The sequence below is a fragment of the Mus musculus genome, chromosome X (genome assembly GCF_000001635.26).
Source record: "Mus musculus strain C57BL/6J chromosome X, GRCm38.p6 C57BL/6J".
Taxonomy (NCBI): Eukaryota; Metazoa; Chordata; class Mammalia; order Rodentia; family Muridae; genus Mus; species Mus musculus.
The window spans coordinates 55,036,956-55,045,805 of record NC_000086.7 but is presented as its reverse complement, the minus strand read 5'-3'; positions in this window follow the sequence as shown (position 1 = coordinate 55,045,805).

The following is an 8,850-nucleotide window of genomic DNA, read 5'->3' as shown; positions in this document are numbered from 1 at the left end:
TAGTAATAATTTCAAATGTACTTGTATTTTACACTTAATAATAATTTTATATGTCACAATGTAATATTATAATAATCATTTCAACTCTGCCTTATCCTGATAACATGGTTTCACATATACCTGGGAGTATGGTAGCATCAGGACCCATTCTCTGTCCAGGGAGCTGGACCATGATAATGAATTTTATACTCAGGTGATCATTAATTTTATTTCTAGTTGCCAATTTTTAGGGCACACCATTTACTTTGAGACTCCCAGAACTTGAGATTTCTAAATGGTTCTCTCTGGGAGTTGGAACAGGAAGAAAACTATACAGATAGACCCCAACACACACAATCCTGATGAGCTGAGTGAAAGTATAATCTAGTCTGTGTCCACTATTTATCCAGTATAGTCCACAGAGGGCATGGTACCTGATATCTGCATTGACATTGTTTCAAGCCAAGCAGGGATGAGAGAAACTAGACAAGGGACAGATGTTTTCTTTTGTTCAAAGTGGTTTGGGGATCCACACCATTGGATCTCCTAAGTGACTACATTATAGAATCGTTGGCCCAAGTATGTGGGGCTCCCAGCAAAAGTTTAAATCACACTTCTACTAGGTAGGTCTGTTTTCACCAACAAGTGAAGAATTATTTCAGTCTTGGTTTTGGTTTTGGACAGGGTCTCATTATGTAGCTCAGAGTAACCTGAAACACACTGTGTAGACCAGGCTAGCCTCAAACTCACAGAGGCCTCTGACTCTGGGGTACTAGTTTTAAAGGCTCGTGTTACTACCACACCCAGCCCCAATAATTGAAGTTTTAGGGAGTCAAACCTTTGTAGAAAGACTGGGACATCTTGTCTCATAAAAAAGGATTGCAGGAATCCAGTTCTTTTTTGTCTCTCCAGGCCATTGACCTTCCATATAAGTTTTTTCACATACATGTCCAAAATAGATCCTTAGCTTCTGGGCTCTAGTGTCTACTAGGACCAAAAAAAGATTTCTTGCTATGGCAGCTATGAGAAGTGGGCTAAATTTTATTTCCTAAGAAAAAGAATGGGAGGCCTGGATGTGGCTTAGTGCATGATAGAAACTCTCTTGAAATATAACACGGTCCATATGTTCATGCCCTTTACAGTCTGCCAGCCAGTTTTGTATCAGGGGTTTCTTAAGTTAGGGATACTGAAATTAGAAGGTTACCAGGTCCTTGGTTGACAGTGTGATTCAGCAGGCTCCTTTTGAAGGAGCACAATTTTTGCACTTTTCCTGCCAGGTGGTTCATAAGATGTGCTCCCAGTAGGAACAGTAAAAAAAAAATGGGGGGGGGGCTTTAGGGGTGCATCTTGCCAGAGTTGAACGATGTTCAAAAATGCAGTTATCATTTAGCCTTCATTCACACTCAGAGACAATATTTCTATGGTTGCACAGACATATGAAATTATTGACAGTGGTTTTCCTAGGTTAGAGAATAGTATCTTTTTCATCATTTGTCCCTGCCTTAGGGGACAGCTTAGGTCTTCCTGTCATTCCACTGTTGGGGAGCACTGTGTATCAATACATACTGTCTCCCATGGTGTTAGATGGAGAAGGTGATTTTGTTACACTTGAAAAGTGGATGTGGTAAATAAAGCAGGGTCCAAGTAACTCCTTGGCCCAACTGAGTCAGACAAATACAGTAGATAACTGAATAAGCAGGCTGGGCCCACAAAGCAGGGCCAGGTTAAACCTAACAAGTAGTGGCTATTTATCCTGTCCATAGAAGGTAAAGTAATGCTAATAGACACTTTCAGAACAGGTACAGTTAGCTGCCTATTTACTCCTGATAGGGCAACAGTGACAGATATATTTCTACCTAAGTATATTACCTTGTCAAACAGTGAGTTGACTTTTTGTTGTTGTTTTTGTTGTTGTTTGTTTGTTTGATTTTTTGTAAGGGGGGCATGTCTTTACAGGAACATGACTGACTGTAAATGCAGATGCATCACAGAGAAGGAACTCTATCATGAGTGCTAAATCATGTGACCTTTGGCCCCAGGAGCTCCCTTCTCAACCAGCAGGCAGATATATCAAAGATATAATCTATTCACCCCAGCAATTCTTTTAATCTTTCCCAGCCTTTGGGATGGCCCAGGAAACCTTACAGCTTTCTGAGCTTCCTAAAACTTGCAAGTTTTATTTAGTTCTGAGTTGTAGGATCCTCCATCCTCCTTATAGGAAGGAATGTGTGAGTAATTTGCTTAAAAAAAAACAGTTATTTTATATGAGTACGTTTTTTTGTTTTGTTTTAATCTCATGTGTGGGATAAGGGGCTGCTTCATAATTTCTCCAGGTGCAGATAGTTTATGTTTGAAATTCTAGGGACTCTTGAGAGGATATAAATGCAAGAGCTCCTGAAATGATCTGGGGCAGCTGCTATTCCTGCTGCATCTGCGTTTGTTATGGCTGGATTAAAGAACAATGCTCTAGCTACTGGAGCAAGGTTGTGGATTTATGTGTGTCAAAGGGCAATGATAGACCTATGTTGTTGCAAGGAGAAAAACAAGTCCATAATTCAGCACACAAAGTAGGGTATTACTTTGATATAAAAACTGTTTAATGTTAATTTAAAAATAGTTGAATAGGGGCTAGGAAGTTGTCTAACTGGGTAAAGTGATTGCACTCACAGTAAATGCTAAGTGTGCCAGCACTTGTCTTTAACCCAGCCCTGGAGGAGTGAAGAGAGATAGATGCTAGGGCTCCAGGTTCAATGAGAACAACTATCTCAAAATAAGATGGATATAAATAGAGGAAGTCACTCAACAGCTTATCTGGAATGATTAATTCATTTAAATTAGTTTAGAAAAACAATATGATTGATTTAAAAGAAAAGTTTAAATACTGAATATTTGGTAAAACAAATATTTCAATTCTTTCTATCTATAAATGAATATTTGAAATAATGAGGAATGAAGATTAACAACTTAAGAATGAATCTAAATATATTGACTCAGTTTGTTCGTATTTGAGTGTTTGCATTATGGTATATTTTCAATACACATAAGATTATGTTGGATAATATATATGTTGGATCTGCCTGAATAAATAAAATACTAATACTAAAAAAAAATGAACCTAAAATCAAACTTCTGTATGTTTGCTGAGCATTAAAATAGACGGCATTCTTGATTATTTATGAAGAAACATGTGAATCTTGCTTAATCATTATGTAAGTTTAGGTGTCATTTATCTGAAGGCCAAGCTCAATGAAATGATGTTTTGATGACTTCATGGGAATACAAAAATCCATGTCTCAAACTAATTATTTATAGGTTTTTTTTTCAGGTGCATTCAATGTGTTAGTGTTATGTAATATAACATAGCAAGGGAGTACCTTTGTTGGGCTCATGAAAGGTGTGCCCCTGAGAAATTACACCATGCATCAGACTTGGTATAAAATGGATTTATTGGGAGAGGGGAGAGGAGTGAGGAACTGGGGAAGGGATAGAGGCACACAGACAGAAGCAAAGCCATTAGGTCAGAAAAAGTGGGACAGAGAACAGATAGAAGGGAAGCTGGGAACAAAGACAGAGAGCTCAGAAATAAGAACAATGGGAAAAGAGAGAAGGGGCTGGCCCTGGAACAGTGAGATGGGACTAATCAGTCATTTTATCCTTCCTCACAGTTAGCAGTTTAGTTTCTTTCAAGAGACAAATATACTTTCTGTCAATGAATTTTGTAAGTGAACAGGAAATATTTTCTTTTTTTTTTATTTTTTCCATTTTTTATTAGGTATTTAACTCATTTACATTTCCAATGCTATACCAAAAGTCCCCCATATCCACCCACCCCCACTCCCCTGCCCACCCACTCCCCCTTTTTGGCCCTGGTGTTCCCCTGTACTGGGGCATATAAAGTTTGCAAGTCCAATGGGCCTCTCTTCCCAGTGATGGCCGACTAGGCCATCTTTTGATATATATGCAGCTAGAGTCAAGAGCTCCGGGGTACTGGTTAGTTCATAATGTTGTTCCACCTATAGGGTTGCAGATCCCTTTAGCTCCTTGGCTACTTTCTCTAGCTCCTCCATTGGGAGCCCTATGATCCATCCATTAGCTGACTGTGAGCATCCACTTCTGTGTTTGCTAGGCCCCGGCATAGTCTCACAAGAGACAGCTACATCTGGGTCCTTTCAATAAAATCTTGCTAGTGTATGCAATGGTGTCAGCGTTTGGATGCTGATTATGGGGTGGATCCCTGGATATGGCAGTCTCTACATGGTCCATCCTTTCATCTCAGCTCCAAACTTGGTCTCTGTAACTCCTTCCATGGGTGTTTTGTTCCCAAATCTAAGGAGGGGCATAGTGTCCACACTTCAGTCTTCATTCTTCTTGAGTTTCATGTGTTTAGCAAATTATATCTTATATCTTGGGTATCCTAGGTTTGGGGCTAATATCCACTTATCAGTGAATACATATTGTGTGAGTTTCTTTGTGAATGTGTTACCTCACTCAGGATGATGCCCTCCAGGTCCATCCATTTGGCTAGGAATTTCATAAATTCATTCTTTTTAATAGCTGAGTAGTACTCCATTGTGTAGATGTACCACATTTTCTGTATCCATTCCTCTGTTGAGGGGCATCTAGGTTCTTTCCAGCTTCTGGCTATTATAAATAAGGCTGCTATGAACATAGTGGAGCATGTGTCCTTCTTACCTGTTGGGGCATCTTCTGGATATATGCCCAGGAGAGGTATTGCTGGATCCTCCGGTAGTACTATGTCCAGTTTTCTGAGGAACCGCCAGACTGATTTCCAGAGTGGTTGTACAAGCCTGCACTCCCACCAACAATGGAGGAGTGTTCCTCTTTCTCCACATCCACGCCAGCATCTGCTGTCACCTGAATTTTTGATCTTAGCCATTCTGACTGGTGTGAGGTGGAATCTCAGGGTTGTTTTGATTTGCATTTCCCTGATGATTAAGGATGTTGAACATTTTTTCAAGTGCTTCTCTGCCATTCGGTATTCCTCAGGTGAGAATTCTTTGTTCAGTTCTGAGCCCCATTTTTTAATGGGGTTATTTGATTTTCTGAAGTCCACCTTCTTGAGTTCTTTATATATGTTGGATATTATTCCCCTATCTGATTTAGGATAGGTAAAGATCCTTTCCCAATCTGTTGGTGGTCTTTTTGTCTTATTGACGGTGTCTTTTGCCTTGCAGAAACTTTGGAGTTTCATTAGGTCCCATTTGTCAATTCTCGATCTTACAGCACAAGCCATTGCTGTTCTGTTCAGGAATTTTTCCCCTGTGCCCATATCTTCAAGGCTTTTCCTCATTTTCTCCTCTATAAGTTTCAGTGTCTCTGGTTTTATGTGAAGTTCCTTGATCCACTTAGATTTGACCTTAGTACAAGGAGATAAGTATGGATCGATTCGCATTCTTCTACACGATAACAACCAGTTGTGCCAGCACCAATTGTTGAAAATGCTGTCTTTCTTCCACTGGATGGTTTTAGCTCCCTTGTCGAAGATCAAGTGACCATAGGTGTGTGGGTTCATTTCTGGGTCTTCAATTCTATTCCATTGGTCTACTGGTCTGTCTCTATACCAGTACCATGCAGTTTTTATCACAATTGCTCTGTAGTAAAGCTTTAGGTCTGGCATGGTGATTCCGCCAGAAGTTCTTTTATCCTTGAGAAGACTTTTTGCTATCCTAGGTTTTTTGTTATTCCAGACAAATTTGCAAATTGCTCCTTCCAATTCGTTGAAGAATTGAGTTGGAATTTTGATGGGGATTGCATTGAATCTGTAGATTGCTTTTGGCAAGATAGCCATTTTTACAATGTTGATCCTGCCAATCCATGAGCATGGGAGATCTTTCCATCTTCTGAGATCTTCCTTAATTTCTTTCTTCAGAGATTTGAAGTTTTTATCATACAGATCTTTCACTTCCTTAGTTAGAGTCACGCCAAGATATTTTATATTATTTGTGACTATTGAGAAGGGTGTTGTTTCCCTAATTTCTTTCTCAGCCTGTTTATTCTTTGTATAGAGAAAGGCCATTGACTTGTTTGAGTTTATTTTATATCCAGCTACTTCACCGAAGCTGTTTATCAGGTTTAGGAGTTCTCTGGTAGAATTTTTAGGGTCACTTATATATACTATCATATCATCTGCAAAAAGTGATATTTTGACTTCCTCTTTTCCAATTTGTATCCCCTTGATCTCCTTTTGTTGTCGAATTGCTCTGGCTAATACTTCAAGTACTATGTTGAAAAGGTAGGGAGAAAGTGGGCAGCCTTGTCTAGTCCCTGATTTTAGTGGGATTGCTTCCAGCTTCTCTCCATTTACTTTGATGTTGGCTACTGGTTTGCTGTAGATTGCTTTTATCATGTTTAGGTATGGGCCTTGAATTCCTGATCTTTCCAAAACTTTTATCATAAATGGGTGTTGGATCTTGTCAAATGCTTTTTCTGCATCTAACGAGATGATCATGTGGTTTTTGTCTTTGAGTTTGTTTATATAATGGATTACATTGATGGATTTTCGTATATTAAACCATCCCTGCATCCCTGGAATAAAACCTACTTGGTCAGGATGGATGATTGCTTTAATGTGTTCTTGGATTCGGTTAGCGAGAATTTTATTGAGGATTTTTGCATCGATATTCATAAGAGAAATTGGTCTGAAGTTCTCTATCTTTGTTGGATCTTTCTGTGGTTTAGGTATCAGAGTAATAGTGGCTTCATAAAATGAGTTGGGTAGAGTACCTTCTACTTCTATTTTGTGAAATAGTTTGTGCAGAATTGGAATTAGATCTTCTTTGAAGGTCTGATAGAACTCTGCACTAAACCCATCTGGTCCTGGGCTTTTTTTGGTTGGGAGACTATTAATAACTGCTTCTATTTCTTTAGGTGATATGGGACTGTTTAGATGGTCAACTTGATCCTGATTCAACTTTGGTACCTGGTATCTGTCCAGAAATTTGTCCATTTCGTCCAGGTTTTCCAGTTTTGTTGAGTGTAGCCTTTTGTAGAAGGATCTGATGGTGTTTTGGATTTCTTCAGGATCTGTTGTTATGTCTCCCTTTTCATTTCTGATTTTGTTAATTAGGATTTTGTCCCTGTGCCCTTTACTGAGTCTAGCTAAGGGTTTATCTATCTTGTTGATTTTCTCAAAGAACCAACTCCTCGTTTGGTTAATTCTTTGAATAGTTCTTCTTGTTTCCACTTGGTTGATTTCACCCCTGAGTTTGATTATTTCCTGCCGTCTACTCCTCTTGGGTGAATTTGCTTCCTTTTTTTCTAGGGCTTTTAGATGTGTTGTCAAGCTGCTAGTATGTGCTGTCTCCCGTTTCTTCTTGGAGGCACTCAGAGCTATGAGTTTCCCTCTTAGAAATGCTTTCATTGTGTCCCATAGGTTTGGGTACGTTGTGGCTTCATTTTCATTAAACTCTAAAAAGTCTTTAATTTCTTTCTTTATTCCTTCCTTGACCAAGGTATCATTGAGAAGAGTGTTATTCAGTTTCCACGTGAATGTTGGTTTTCCATTATTTATGTTGTTATTGAAGATCAGTCTTAGGCCATGGTGGTCTGATAGGATACATGGGACAATTTCAATATTTTTGTATCTATTGAGGCCTGTTTTGTGACCAATTATATGGTCAATTTTGGAGAAGGTCCCGTGAGGTGCTGAGAAGAAGGTATATCCTTTTGTTTTAGGATAAAATGTTCTGTAGATATCTGTCAGGTCCATTTGTTTCATAACTTCTGTTAGTTTCACTGTGTCCCTGTTTAGTTTCTGTTTCCACGATCTGTCCTTTGAAGAAAGTGGTGTGTTGAAGTCTCCCACTATTATTGTGTGAGGTGCAATGTATGCTTTGAGCTTTACTAAAGTGTCTCTAATGAATGTGGCTGCCCTTGCATTTGGTGCGTAGATATTCAGAATTGAGAGTTCCTCTTGGAGGATTTTACCTTTGATGAGTATGAAGTGTCCCTCCTTGTCTTTTTTGATAACTTTGGGTTGGAAGTCGATTTTATCCGATATTAAAATGGCTACTCCAGCTTGTTTCTTCAGTCCATTTGCTTGGAAAATTGTTTTCCAGCCTTTCACTCTGAGGTAGTGTCTGTCTTTTTCCCTGAGATGGGTTTCGAACAGGAAATATTTTCATCTCTCAGAGCTGACAGTTTTAATTTTATATTGTTTATAGGAGATTTTTTGGGACTATTTTCTTAAGAACAATGTAAGCCAGGTATGTTGTCACATACCTGTATAGCACCTACATGGAATGCTGAACCTAAACATTCTAGACCTTCCTAGACATACAAAACATACTATGTGCCTATCTCAAAAATCAAATAAATGAAGTAAAACCAAACCAATGTGCCTTCGATATTTGTATCTTGTACCTTCGGGAACTAATAAGATAATGAATCAAAAAATGTTTCAACTATCTTTATGAATAAAAATAATTAGAAATGTTAAGGTTCAAAAATCACTACAGGGAGGGGGAAGGAGGCACTTGGATGGAAAAGGGGACAAGGACAGGAAGAAAGGAACATGATCAGGTATTGTGGGGGTGGGGAGCAGGACTGAAGCACTGAGGACCAGCAAAAAGAATGGAAACAGAAAACTTTGTTAGGTAGGAGGTGAGAAAACCTTCTAGAATGTACCAGAGACCTGGGAGGTGAGAGAATTTCAGGATTCAAAGGGAGGGACCTTAGATGAAATATCCTGCAGTGAGGAGAGGGAACTTATAGAGTCCTCCTCTAGTGGAGAGACAAGACATCAAGTGTAAAGTTGGGGTGGTCATCCCACAGTCAAAAGCTCTGACTCATAATTGTTACTGTCTGAAAGAACAGCAGGGACAAAAATGGAGAGAAGCCTGAGGAAAAGGA